The sequence below is a fragment of the Dendrobates tinctorius genome, unplaced genomic scaffold (genome assembly GCF_039654945.1).
Source record: "Dendrobates tinctorius isolate UK_male_01 unplaced genomic scaffold, ASM3965494v1 ptg000251l, whole genome shotgun sequence".
Taxonomy (NCBI): domain Eukaryota; kingdom Metazoa; phylum Chordata; class Amphibia; order Anura; family Dendrobatidae; genus Dendrobates; species Dendrobates tinctorius.
The window spans coordinates 10707444-10720940 of NW_027361918.1; the positions used below are offsets into that span (position 1 = coordinate 10707444).

General features: G+C 40.8%; 12 non-coding genes across 12 annotated transcripts; all 12 read right to left on the bottom strand.

Annotated features, from left to right (window-relative positions):
• Positions 1-314: 314 nt before the first annotated feature.
• Positions 315-400, bottom strand: TRNAY-GUA (transfer RNA tyrosine (anticodon GUA)). Its single transcript is given in 2 exon segments — positions 315-350; positions 364-400. It is a non-coding gene; the product is annotated as a tRNA-Tyr (tRNA).
• Positions 401-508: 108 nt separating this feature from the next.
• Positions 509-581, bottom strand: TRNAA-AGC (transfer RNA alanine (anticodon AGC)). The gene has a single exon. It is a non-coding gene; the product is annotated as a tRNA-Ala (tRNA).
• Positions 582-2610: 2029 nt separating this feature from the next.
• On the bottom strand, positions 2611-2696 carry TRNAY-GUA (transfer RNA tyrosine (anticodon GUA)). The gene is given in 2 exon segments: positions 2611-2646; positions 2660-2696. It is a non-coding gene; the product is annotated as a tRNA-Tyr (tRNA).
• Positions 2697-2804: 108 nt separating this feature from the next.
• On the bottom strand, positions 2805-2877 carry TRNAA-AGC (transfer RNA alanine (anticodon AGC)). The gene has a single exon. It is a non-coding gene; the product is annotated as a tRNA-Ala (tRNA).
• Positions 2878-4906: 2029 nt separating this feature from the next.
• On the bottom strand, positions 4907-4992 carry TRNAY-GUA (transfer RNA tyrosine (anticodon GUA)). The gene is given in 2 exon segments: positions 4907-4942; positions 4956-4992. It is a non-coding gene; the product is annotated as a tRNA-Tyr (tRNA).
• Positions 4993-5100: 108 nt separating this feature from the next.
• TRNAA-AGC (transfer RNA alanine (anticodon AGC)) lies at positions 5101-5173 on the bottom strand. The gene has a single exon. It is a non-coding gene; the product is annotated as a tRNA-Ala (tRNA).
• Positions 5174-7211: 2038 nt separating this feature from the next.
• Positions 7212-7297, bottom strand: TRNAY-GUA (transfer RNA tyrosine (anticodon GUA)). Its single transcript is given in 2 exon segments — positions 7212-7247; positions 7261-7297. It is a non-coding gene; the product is annotated as a tRNA-Tyr (tRNA).
• Positions 7298-7405: 108 nt separating this feature from the next.
• TRNAA-AGC (transfer RNA alanine (anticodon AGC)) lies at positions 7406-7478 on the bottom strand. Its single transcript has one exon. It is a non-coding gene; the product is annotated as a tRNA-Ala (tRNA).
• A 2038-nt stretch (positions 7479-9516) lies between these two features.
• On the bottom strand, positions 9517-9602 carry TRNAY-GUA (transfer RNA tyrosine (anticodon GUA)). The gene is given in 2 exon segments: positions 9517-9552; positions 9566-9602. It is a non-coding gene; the product is annotated as a tRNA-Tyr (tRNA).
• A 108-nt stretch (positions 9603-9710) lies between these two features.
• On the bottom strand, positions 9711-9783 carry TRNAA-AGC (transfer RNA alanine (anticodon AGC)). Its single transcript has one exon. It is a non-coding gene; the product is annotated as a tRNA-Ala (tRNA).
• A 2029-nt stretch (positions 9784-11812) lies between these two features.
• Positions 11813-11898, bottom strand: TRNAY-GUA (transfer RNA tyrosine (anticodon GUA)). Its single transcript is given in 2 exon segments — positions 11813-11848; positions 11862-11898. It is a non-coding gene; the product is annotated as a tRNA-Tyr (tRNA).
• Positions 11899-12006: 108 nt separating this feature from the next.
• Positions 12007-12079, bottom strand: TRNAA-AGC (transfer RNA alanine (anticodon AGC)). Its single transcript has one exon. It is a non-coding gene; the product is annotated as a tRNA-Ala (tRNA).
• Between the last annotated feature and the right edge of the window lie 1418 nt (positions 12080-13497).

A 13497-nucleotide genomic window follows, 5' to 3' on the forward strand; every position in this document is an offset into this window, starting at 1 on the left:
GTTCGGCAGGCGTTTGTGTCTCTGTGGCGCAATCGGTTAGCGCGTTCGGCTGTTAACCGAAAGGTTGGTGGTTCGAGTCCACCCAGGGACGTTGGTTCCTTTTGCTTGGGTAGCATGCTACAGTTGAAGACGTTTTCACATTGGTGCTCAGCATCTCCATAAAGTAAAAGCACTGTTGCTGCCTAAGTTTTGAATTCACAAGGCAAACTGGAGAAAAAACTTTCCGGTTGTGTTTCTGTCTACATGTCCAGAAAGAGCATAGCTGTCTGGTATTTGCCAGAAGGTTGAAAACATCTGATAGAATACACAAAACTTCCTTCGAGCCGGAATTGAACCAGCGACCTAAGGATTGCTAATTTAGATCTACAGTCCTCCGCTCTACCAGCTGAGCTATCGAAGGCTTGATTTAGCCATTGTTGAAAGTCTTCAAGGTTTGGACGTGTGTGCCACGAGCAGGTGGCATAAACAATTCACTCGGCCAACTGAAAAAGGAATCCAAAGATTGTATTGGAGAATGCGGGCATCGATCCCGCTACCTCTCGCATGCTAAGCGAGCGCTCTACCACTTGAGCTAATCCCCCATGCCCGACGAACGCCATTATCAGTTTCACGCCACACCATGTCACAGTTTACTTATAGTCAAATGTGCCATTGAGTGCTTTTTTTTTTTTTTTTTTTAAGTACAGATTCCTTTCTCCCATATTTGAAGAACATCTACGTAGTTCACAATGTGAATTATGGCCTACAAATACAGTCGGGCAATTTTCTAGCAAACCATTTCTATGTATGTAGAGAACCAGACTGGGGGAGTAAAAAAAACTTACCTAGTTTGTAGAAAAAAGTTGTAATGCAGCACAATCCCAAGCAAAAAGATTGACCTTTTATGGTTTGGTTTGAATATAGAAAATGCTGAGAGGTCGCGAATCTCCTTCTGGTCCTTTGGCACGAGTTGTACTGGGATTTAGGATTTTGACTAGTGTTTTTGATCCGAGACACGTTTGCTGTTGACAGAAAAGTTCAGTTGATATGCAATGATGAAGTTTATAAATCACAACTATTTAGCAGAGGTTGGTTTCGATCCATCGACCGCTGGGTTTCACAATGTGAATTATGGCCTACAAATACAGTCGGGCAATTTTCTAGCAAACCATTTCTATGTATGTAGAGAACCAGACTGGGGGAGTAAAAAAAACTTACCTAGTTTGTAGAAAAAAGTTGTAATGCAGCACAATCCCAAGCAAAAAGATTGACCTTTTATGGTTTGGTTTGAATATAGAAAATGCTGAGAGGTCGCGAATCTCCTTCTGGTCCTTTGGCACGAGTTGTACTGGGATTTAGGATTTTGACTAGTGTTTTTGATCCGAGACACGTTTGCTGTTGACAGAAAAGTTCAGTTGATATGCAATGATGAAGTTTATAAAACACAACTATTTAGCAGAGGTTGGTTTCGATCCATCGACCGCTGGGTTTCACAATGTGAATTATGGCCTACAAATACAGTCGAGCAATTTTCTAGTAAACCATTTCTCTGTATATAGAGAACCAAACTGGGGGAATGAAAAAAAACTTACCTAGTTTGTAGAAAAAAGTTGTAATGCAGCACAATCCCAAGCGAAAAGATTGATCTTTTATGGTTTGGTTTGAATATAGAAAATGCTGAGAGGTCGCGAATCTCCTTCTGGTCCTTTGGCACGAGTTGTACTGGGATTTAGGATTTTGACTAGTGTTTTTGATCCGAGACACGTTTGCTGTTGACAGAAAAGTTCAGTTGATATGCAATGATGAAGTTTATAAAACACAACTATTTAGCAGAGGTTGGTTTCAATCCATTGACCGCTGGGTTTCACAATGTGAATTATGGTCTACAAATACAGTCGAGCAATTTTCTAGCAAACCATTTCTCTGTATATAGAGAACCAAAATGGGGAAGTGAAAAAAACTTAGCTAGTTTGTAGAAAAAGATGCAATGCAGCACAATTTAGCAGAGGATGGATTCGATCCATCGACCTCTGGGTTATGGGCCCAGCACGCTTCCGCTGCGCCACTCTGCTTGTGTTAACAGATGTACAGAGTAAAATTCTAATGACTGTTTGTGTTCAGGTCGATGACATGTAAATTTTCAGCCATTACATATTTGTTGGCGACTAGAGTACTCCTGGGGTTCTGCAATTGTTTCTTTGTTTTTTTTTGCTTTCTTGTGTCATATTATTGTTGAAAATCATTAGAGGAAATGGTGTCTGACCATTGTTTAAGGTTCCGGTTAAAACTGGTGGGTGCGTCCGGCTGTTAGACGAAAGTTCGGCAGGCGTTTGTGTCTCTGTGGCGCAATCGGTTAGCGCGTTCGGCTGTTAACCGAAAGGTTGGTGGTTCGAGTCCACCCAGGGACGTTGGTTCCTTTTGCTTGGGTAGCATGCTACAGTTGAAGACGTTTTCACATTGGTGCTCAGCATCTCCATAAAGTAAAAGCACTGTTGCTGCCTAAGTTTTGAATTCACAAGGCAAACTGGAGAAAAAACTTTCCGGTTGTGTTTCTGTCTACATGTCCAGAAAGAGCATAGCTGTCTGGTATTTGCCAGAAGGTTGAAAACATCTGATAGAATACACAAAACTTCCTTCGAGCCGGAATTGAACCAGCGACCTAAGGATTGCTAATTTAGATCTACAGTCCTCCGCTCTACCAGCTGAGCTATCGAAGGCTTGATTTAGCCATTGTTGAAAGTCTTCAAGGTTTGGACGTGTGTGCCACGAGCAGGTGGCATAAACAATTCACTCGGCCAACTGAAAAAGGAATCCAAAGATTGTATTGGAGAATGCGGGCATCGATCCCGCTACCTCTCGCATGCTAAGCGAGCGCTCTACCACTTGAGCTAATCCCCCATGCCCGACGAACGCCATTATCAGTTTCACGCCACACCATGTCACAGTTTACTTATAGTCAAATGTGCCATTGAGTGCTTTTTTTTTTTTTTTTTTTAAGTACAGATTCCTTTCTCCCATATTTGAAGAACATCTACGTAGTTCACAATGTGAATTATGGCCTACAAATACAGTCGGGCAATTTTCTAGCAAACCATTTCTATGTATGTAGAGAACCAGACTGGGGGAGTAAAAAAAACTTACCTAGTTTGTAGAAAAAAGTTGTAATGCAGCACAATCCCAAGCAAAAAGATTGACCTTTTATGGTTTGGTTTGAATATAGAAAATGCTGAGAGGTCGCGAATCTCCTTCTGGTCCTTTGGCACGAGTTGTACTGGGATTTAGGATTTTGACTAGTGTTTTTGATCCGAGACACGTTTGCTGTTGACAGAAAAGTTCAGTTGATATGCAATGATGAAGTTTATAAATCACAACTATTTAGCAGAGGTTGGTTTCGATCCATCGACCGCTGGGTTTCACAATGTGAATTATGGCCTACAAATACAGTCGGGCAATTTTCTAGCAAACCATTTCTATGTATGTAGAGAACCAGACTGGGGGAGTAAAAAAAACTTACCTAGTTTGTAGAAAAAAGTTGTAATGCAGCACAATCCCAAGCAAAAAGATTGACCTTTTATGGTTTGGTTTGAATATAGAAAATGCTGAGAGGTCGCGAATCTCCTTCTGGTCCTTTGGCACGAGTTGTACTGGGATTTAGGATTTTGACTAGTGTTTTTGATCCGAGACACGTTTGCTGTTGACAGAAAAGTTCAGTTGATATGCAATGATGAAGTTTATAAAACACAACTATTTAGCAGAGGTTGGTTTCGATCCATCGACCGCTGGGTTTCACAATGTGAATTATGGCCTACAAATACAGTCGAGCAATTTTCTAGTAAACCATTTCTCTGTATATAGAGAACCAAACTGGGGGAATGAAAAAAAACTTACCTAGTTTGTAGAAAAAAGTTGTAATGCAGCACAATCCCAAGCGAAAAGATTGATCTTTTATGGTTTGGTTTGAATATAGAAAATGCTGAGAGGTCGCGAATCTCCTTCTGGTCCTTTGGCACGAGTTGTACTGGGATTTAGGATTTTGACTAGTGTTTTTGATCCGAGACACGTTTGCTGTTGACAGAAAAGTTCAGTTGATATGCAATGATGAAGTTTATAAAACACAACTATTTAGCAGAGGTTGGTTTCAATCCATTGACCGCTGGGTTTCACAATGTGAATTATGGTCTACAAATACAGTCGAGCAATTTTCTAGCAAACCATTTCTCTGTATATAGAGAACCAAAATGGGGAAGTGAAAAAAACTTAGCTAGTTTGTAGAAAAAGATGCAATGCAGCACAATTTAGCAGAGGATGGCTTCGATCCATCGACCTCTGGGTTATGGGCCCAGCACGCTTCCGCTGCGCCACTCTGCTTGTGTTAACAGATGTACAGAGTAAAATTCTAATGACTGTTTGTGTTCAGGTCGATGACATGTAAATTTTCAGCCATTACATATTTGTTGGCGACTAGAGTACTCCTGGGGTTCTGCAATTGTTTCTTTGTTTTTTTTTGCTTTCTTGTGTCATATTATTGTTGAAAATCATTAGAGGAAATGGTGTCTGACCATTGTTTAAGGTTCCGGTTAAAACTGGTGGGTGCGTCCGGCTGTTAGACGAAAGTTCGGCAGGCGTTTGTGTCTCTGTGGCGCAATCGGTTAGCGCGTTCGGCTGTTAACCGAAAGGTTGGTGGTTCGAGTCCACCCAGGGACGTTGGTTCCTTTTGCTTGGGTAGCATGCTACAGTTGAAGACGTTTTCACATTGGTGCTCAGCATCTCCATAAAGTAAAAGCACTGTTGCTGCCTAAGTTTTGAATTCACAAGGCAAACTGGAGAAAAAACTTTCCGGTTGTGTTTCTGTCTACATGTCCAGAAAGAGCATAGCTGTCTGGTATTTGCCAGAAGGTTGAAAACATGTGATAGAATACACAAAACTTCCTTCGAGCCGGAATTGAACCAGCGACCTAAGGATTGCTAATTTAGATCTACAGTCCTCCGCTCTACCAGCTGAGCTATCGAAGGCTTGATTTAGCCATTGTTGAAAGTCTTCAAGGTTTGGACGTGTGTGCCACGAGCAGGTGGCATAAACAATTCACTCGGCCAACTGAAAAAGGAATCCAAAGATTGTATTGGAGAATGCGGGCATCGATCCCGCTACCTCTCGCATGCTAAGCGAGCGCTCTACCACTTGAGCTAATCCCCCATGCCCGACGAACGCCATTATCAGTTTCACGCCACACCATGTCACAGTTTACTTATAGTCAAATGTGCCATTGAGTGCTTTTTTTTTTTTTTTTTTTTTTTTTTTTAAGTACAGATTCCTTTCTCCCATATTTGAAGAACATCTACGGAGTTCACAATGTGAATTATGGCCTACAAATAAAGTCGAGCAATTTTCTAGCAAACCATTTCTACGTATGTAGAGAACCAGACTGGGGGAGTAAAAAAAACTTACCTAGTTTGTAGAAAAAAGTTGTAATGCAGCACAATCCCAAGCAAAAAGATTGACCTTTTATGGTTTGGTTTGATTATAGAAAATGCTGAGAGGTCGCGAATCTCCTTCTGGTCCTTTGGCACGAGTTGTACTGGGATTTAGGATTTTGACTAGTGTTTTTGATCCGAGACACGTTTGCTGTTGACAGAAAAGTTCAGTTGATATGCAATGATGAAGTTTATAAATCACAACTATTTAGCAGAGGTTGGTTTCGATCCATCGACCGCTGGGTTTCACAATGTGAATTATGGCCTACAAATACAGTCGGGCAATTTTCTAGCAAACCATTTCTATGTATGTAGAGAACCAGACTGGGGGAGTAAAAAAAACTTACCTAGTTTGTAGAAAAAAGTTGTAATGCAGCACAATCCCAAGCAAAAAGATTGACCTTTTATGGTTTGGTTTGAATATAGAAAATGCTGAGAGGTCGCGAATCTCCTTCTGGTCCTTTGGCACGAGTTGTACTGGGATTTAGGATTTTGACTAGTGTTTTTGATCCGAGACACGTTTGCTGTTGACAGAAAAGTTCAGTTGATATGCAATGATGAAGTTTATAAAACACAACTATTTAGCAGAGGTTGGTTTCGATCCATCGACCGCTGGGTTTCACAATGTGAATTATGGCCTACAAATACAGTCGAGCAATTTTCTAGTAAACCATTTCTCTGTATATAGAGAACCAAACTGGGGGAATGAAAAAAAACTTACCTAGTTTGTAGAAAAAAGTTGTAATGCAGCACAATCCCAAGCGAAAAGATTGATCTTTTATGGTTTGGTTTGAATATAGAAAATGCTGAGAGGTCGCGAATCTCCTTCTGGTCCTTTGGCACGAGTTGTACTGGGATTTAGGATTTTGACTAGTGTTTTTGATCCGAGACACGTTTGCTGTTGACAGAAAAGTTCAGTTGATATGCAATGATGAAGTTTATAAAACACAACTATTTAGCAGAGGTTGGTTTCAATCCATTGACCGCTGGGTTTCACAATGTGAATTATGGTCTACAAATACAGTCGAGCAATTTTCTAGCAAACCATTTCTCTGTATATAGAGAACCAAAATGGGGAAGTGAAAAAAACTTAGCTAGTTTGTAGAAAAAGATGCAATGCAGCACAATTTAGCAGAGGATGGCTTCGATCCATCGACCTCTGGGTTATGGGCCCAGCACGCTTCCGCTGCGCCACTCTGCTTGTGTTAACAGATGTACAGAGTAAAATTCTAATGACTGTTTGTGTTCAGGTCGATGACATGTAAATTTTCAGCCATTACATATTTGTTGGCGACTAGAGTACTCCTGGGGTTCTGCAATTGTTTCTTTGTTTTTTTTTGCTTTCTTGTGTCATATTATTGTTGAAAATCATTAGAGGAAATGGTGTCTGACCATTGTTTAAGGTTCCGGTTAAAACTGGTGGGTGCGTCCGGCTGTTAGACGAAAGTTCGGCAGGCGTTTGTGTCTCTGTGGCGCAATCGGTTAGCGCGTTCGGCTGTTAACCGAAAGGTTGGTGGTTCGAGTCCACCCAGGGACGTTGGTTCCTTTTGCTTGGGTAGCATGCTACAGTTGAAGACGTTTTCACATTGGTGCTCAGCATCTCCATAAAGTAAAAGCACTGTTGCTGCCTAAGTTTTGAATTCACAAGGCAAACTGGAGAAAAAACTTTCCGGTTGTGTTTCTGTCTACATGTCCAGAAAGAGCATAGCTGTCTGGTATTTGCCAGAAGGTTGAAAACATCTGATAGAATACACAAAACTTCCTTCGAGCCGGAATTGAACCAGCGACCTAAGGATTGCTAATTTAGATCTACAGTCCTCCGCTCTACCAGCTGAGCTATCGAAGGCTTGATTTAGCCATTGTTGAAAGTCTTCAAGGTTTGGACGTGTGTGCCACGAGCAGGTGGCATAAACAATTCACTCGGCCAACTGAAAAAGGAATCCAAAGATTGTATTGGAGAATGCGGGCATCGATCCCGCTACCTCTCGCATGCTAAGCGAGCGCTCTACCACTTGAGCTAATCCCCCATGCCCGACGAACACCATTATCAGTTTCACGCCACACCATGTCACAGTTTACTTATAGTCAAATGTGCCATTGAGTGCTTTTTTTTTTTTTTTTTTTTTTTTTTTTAAGTACAGATTCCTTTCTCCCATATTTGAAGAACATCTACGGAGTTCACAATGTGAATTATGGCCTACAAATAAAGTCGAGCAATTTTCTAGCAAACCATTTCTACGTATGTAGAGAACCAGACTGGGGGAGTAAAAAAAACTTACCTAGTTTGTAGAAAAAAGTTGTAATGCAGCACAATCCCAAGCAAAAAGATTGACCTTTTATGGTTTGGTTTGATTATAGAAAATGCTGAGAGGTCGCGAATCTCCTTCTGGTCCTTTGGCACGAGTTGTACTGGGATTTAGGATTTTGACTAGTGTTTTTGATCCGAGACACGTTTGCTGTTGACAGAAAAGTTCAGTTGATATGCAATGATGAAGTTTATAAATCACAACTATTTAGCAGAGGTTGGTTTCGATCCATCGACCGCTGGGTTTCACAATGTGAATTATGGCCTACAAATACAGTCGGGCAATTTTCTAGCAAACCATTTCTGTGTATGTAGAGAACCAGACTGGGGGAGTAAAAAAAACTTACCTAGTTTGTAGAAAAAAGTTGTAATGCAGCACAATCCCAAGCAAAAAGATTGACCTTTTATGGTTTGGTTTGAATATAGAAAATGCTGAGAGGTCGCGAATCTCCTTCTGGTCCTTTGGCACGAGTTGTACTGGGATTTAGGATTTTGACTAGTGTTTTTGATCCGAGACACGTTTGCTGTTGACAGAAAAGTTCAGTTGATATGCAATGATGAAGTTTATAAAACACAACTATTTAGCAGAGGTTGGTTTCGATCCATCGACCGCTGGGTTTCACAATGTGAATTATGGCCTACAAATACAGTCGAGCAATTTTCTAGTAAACCATTTCTCTGTATATAGAGAACCAAACTGGGGGAATGAAAAAAAACTTACCTAGTTTGTAGAAAAAAGTTGTAATGCAGCACAATCCCAAGCGAAAAGATTGATCTTTTATGGTTTGGTTTGAATATAGAAAATGCTGAGAGGTCGCGAATCTCCTTCTGGTCCTTTGGCACGAGTTGTACTGGGATTTAGGATTTTGACTAGTGTTTTTGATCCGAGACACGTTTGCTGTTGACAGAAAAGTTCAGTTGATATGCAATGATGAAGTTTATAAAACACAACTATTTAGCAGAGGTTGGTTTCAATCCATTGACCGCTGGGTTTCACAATGTGAATTATGGTCTACAAATACAGTCGAGCAATTTTCTAGCAAACCATTTCTCTGTATATAGAGAACCAAAATGGGGAAGTGAAAAAAACTTAGCTAGTTTGTAGAAAAAGATGCAATGCAGCACAATTTAGCAGAGGATGGCTTCGATCCATCGACCTCTGGGTTATGGGCCCAGCACGCTTCCGCTGCGCCACTCTGCTTGTGTTAACAGATGTACAGAGTAAAATTCTAATGACTGTTTGTGTTCAGGTCGATGACATGTAAATTTTCAGCCATTACATATTTGTTGGCGACTAGAGTACTCCTGGGGTTCTGCAATTGTTTCTTTGTTTTTTTTTGCTTTCTTGTGTCATATTATTGTTGAAAATCATTAGAGGAAATGGTGTCTGACCATTGTTTAAGGTTCCGGTTAAAACTGGTGGGTGCGTCCGGCTGTTAGACGAAAGTTCGGCAGGCGTTTGTGTCTCTGTGGCGCAATCGGTTAGCGCGTTCGGCTGTTAACCGAAAGGTTGGTGGTTCGAGTCCACCCAGGGACGTTGGTTCCTTTTGCTTGGGTAGCATGCTACAGTTGAAGACGTTTTCACATTGGTGCTCAGCATCTCCATAAAGTAAAAGCACTGTTGCTGCCTAAGTTTTGAATTCACAAGGCAAACTGGAGAAAAAACTTTCCGGTTGTGTTTCTGTCTACATGTCCAGAAAGAGCATAGCTGTCTGGTATTTGCCAGAAGGTTGAAAACATCTGATAGAATACACAAAACTTCCTTCGAGCCGGAATTGAACCAGCGACCTAAGGATTGCTAATTTAGATCTACAGTCCTCCGCTCTACCAGCTGAGCTATCGAAGGCTTGATTTAGCCATTGTTGAAAGTCTTCAAGGTTTGGACGTGTGTGCCACGAGCAGGTGGCATAAACAATTCACTCGGCCAACTGAAAAAGGAATCCAAAGATTGTATTGGAGAATGCGGGCATCGATCCCGCTACCTCTCGCATGCTAAGCGAGCGCTCTACCACTTGAGCTAATCCCCCATGCCCGACGAACGCCATTATCAGTTTCACGCCACACCATGTCACAGTTTACTTATAGTCAAATGTGCCATTGAGTGCTTTTTTTTTTTTTTTTTTTAAGTACAGATTCCTTTCTCCCATATTTGAAGAACATCTACGTAGTTCACAATGTGAATTATGGCCTACAAATACAGTCGGGCAATTTTCTAGCAAACCATTTCTATGTATGTAGAGAACCAGACTGGGGGAGTAAAAAAAACTTACCTAGTTTGTAGAAAAAAGTTGTAATGCAGCACAATCCCAAGCAAAAAGATTGACCTTTTATGGTTTGGTTTGAATATAGAAAATGCTGAGAGGTCGCGAATCTCCTTCTGGTCCTTTGGCACGAGTTGTACTGGGATTTAGGATTTTGACTAGTGTTTTTGATCCGAGACACGTTTGCTGTTGACAGAAAAGTTCAGTTGATATGCAATGATGAAGTTTATAAATCACAACTATTTAGCAGAGGTTGGTTTCGATCCATCGACCGCTGGGTTTCACAATGTGAATTATGGCCTACAAATACAGTCGGGCAATTTTCTAGCAAACCATTTCTATGTATGTAGAGAACCAGACTGGGGGAGTAAAAAAAACTTACCTAGTTTGTAGAAAAAAGTTGTAATGCAGCACAATCCCAAGCAAAAAGATTGACCTTTTATGGTTTGGTTTGAATATAGAAAATGCTGAGAGGTCGCGAATCTCCTTCTGGTCCTTTGGCACGAGTTGTACTGGGATTTAGGATTTTGACTAGTGTTTTTGATCCGAGACACGTTTGCTGTTGACAGAAAAGTTCAGTTGATATGCAATGATGAAGTTTATAAAACACAACTATTTAGCAGAGGTTGGTTTCGATCCATCGACCGCTGGGTTTCACAATGTGAATTATGGCCTACAAATACAGTCGAGCAATTTTCTAGTAAACCATTTCTCTGTATATAGAGAACCAAACTGGGGGAATGAAAAAAAACTTACCTAGTTTGTAGAAAAAAGTTGTAATGCAGCACAATCCCAAGCGAAAAGATTGATCTTTTATGGTTTGGTTTGAATATAGAAAATGCTGAGAGGTCGCGAATCTCCTTCTGGTCCTTTGGCACGAGTTGTACTGGGATTTAGGATTTTGACTAGTGTTTTTGATCCGAGACACGTTTGCTGTTGACAGAAAAGTTCAGTTGATATGCAATGATGAAGTTTATAAAACACAACTATTTAGCAGAGGTTGGTTTCAATCCATTGACCGCTGGGTTTCACAATGTGAATTATGGTCTACAAATACAGTCGAGCAATTTTCTAGCAAACCATTTCTCTGTATATAGAGAACCAAAATGGGGAAGTGAAAAAAACTTAGCTAGTTTGTAGAAAAAGATGCAATGCAGCACAATTTAGCAGAGGATGGATTCGATCCATCGACCTCTGGGTTATGGGCCCAGCACGCTTCCGCTGCGCCACTCTGCTTGTGTTAACAGATGTACAGAGTAAAATTCTAATGACTGTTTGTGTTCAGGTCGATGACATGTAAATTTTCAGCCATTACATATTTGTTGGCGACTAGAGTACTCCTGGGGTTCTGCAATTGTTTCTTTGTTTTTTTTTGCTTTCTTGTGTCATATTATTGTTGAAAATCATTAGAGGAAATGGTGTCTGACCATTGTTTAAGGTTCCGGTTAAAACTGGTGGGTGCGTCCGGCTGTTAGACGAAAGTTCGGCAGGCGTTTGTGTCTCTGTGGCGCAATCGGTTAGCGCGTTCGGCTGTTAACCGAAAGGTTGGTGGTTCGAGTCCACCCAGGGACGTTGGTTCCTTTTGCTTGGGTAGCATGCTACAGTTGAAGACGTTTTCACATTGGTGCTCAGCATCTCCATAAAGTAAAAGCACTGTTGCTGCCTAAGTTTTGAATTCACAAGGCAAACTGGAGAAAAAACTTTCCGGTTGTGTTTCTGTCTACATGTCCAGAAAGAGCATAGCTGTCTGGTATTTGCCAGAAGGTTGAAAACATCTGATAGAATACACAAAACTTCCTTCGAGCCGGAATTGAACCAGCGACCTAAGGATTGCTAATTTAGATCTACAGTCCTCCGCTCTACCAGCTGAGCTATCGAAGGCTTGATTTAGCCATTGTTGAAAGTCTTCAAGGTTTGGACGTGTGTGCCACGAGCAGGTGGCATAAACAATTCACTCGGCCAACTGAAAAAGGAATCCAAAGATTGTATTGGAGAATGCGGGCATCGATCCCGCTACCTCTCGCATGCTAAGCGAGCGCTCTACCACTTGAGCTAATCCCCCATGCCCGACGAACGCCATTATCAGTTTCACGCCACACCATGTCACAGTTTACTTATAGTCAAATGTGCCATTGAGTGCTTTTTTTTTTTTTTTTTTTAAGTACAGATTCCTTTCTCCCATATTTGAAGAACATCTACGTAGTTCACAATGTGAATTATGGCCTACAAATACAGTCGGGCAATTTTCTAGCAAACCATTTCTATGTATGTAGAGAACCAGACTGGGGGAGTAAAAAAAACTTACCTAGTTTGTAGAAAAAAGTTGTAATGCAGCACAATCCCAAGCAAAAAGATTGACCTTTTATGGTTTGGTTTGAATATAGAAAATGCTGAGAGGTCGCGAATCTCCTTCTGGTCCTTTGGCACGAGTTGTACTGGGATTTAGGATTTTGACTAGTGTTTTTGATCCGAGACACGTTTGCTGTTGACAGAAAAGTTCAGTTGATATGCAATGATGAAGTTTATAAATCACAACTATTTAGCAGAGGTTGGTTTCGATCCATCGACCGCTGGGTTTCACAATGTGAATTATGGCCTACAAATACAGTCGGGCAATTTTCTAGCAAACCATTTCTATGTATGTAGAGAACCAGACTGGGGGAGTAAAAAAAACTTACCTAGTTTGTAGAAAAAAGTTGTAATGCAGCACAATCCCAAGCAAAAAGATTGACCTTTTATGGTTTGGTTTGAATATAGAAAATGCTGAGAGGTCGCGAATCTCCTTCTGGTCCTTTGGCACGAGTTGTACTGGGATTTAGGATTTTGACTAGTGTTTTTGATCCGAGACACGTTTGCTGTTGACAGAAAAGTTCAGTTGATATGCAATGATGAAGTTTATAAAACACAACTATTTAGCAGAGGTTGGTTTCGATCCATCGACCGCTGGGTTTCACAATGTGAATTATGGCCTACAAATACAGTCGAGCAATTTTCTAGTAAACCATTTCTCTGTATATAGAGAACCAAACTGGGGGAATGAAAAAAAACTTACCTAGTTTGTAGAAAAAAGTTGTAATGCAGCACAATCCCAAGCGAAAAGATTGATCTTTTATGGTTTGGTTTGAATATAGAAAATGCTGAGAGGTCGCGAATCTCCTTCTGGTCCTTTGGCACGAGTTGTACTGGGATTTAGGATTTTGACTAGTGTTTTTGATCCGAGACACGTTTGCTGTTGACAGAAAAGTTCAGTTGATATGCAATGATGAAGTTTATAAAACACAACTATTTAGCAGAGGTTGGTTTCAATCCATTGACCGCTGGGTTTCACAATGTGAATTATGGTCTACAAATACAGTCGAGCAATTTTCTAGCAAACCATTTCTCTGTATATAGAGAACCAAAATGGGGAAGTGAAAAAAACTTAGCTAGTTTGTAGAAAAAGATGCAATGCAGCACAATTTAGCAGAGGATGGCTTCGAT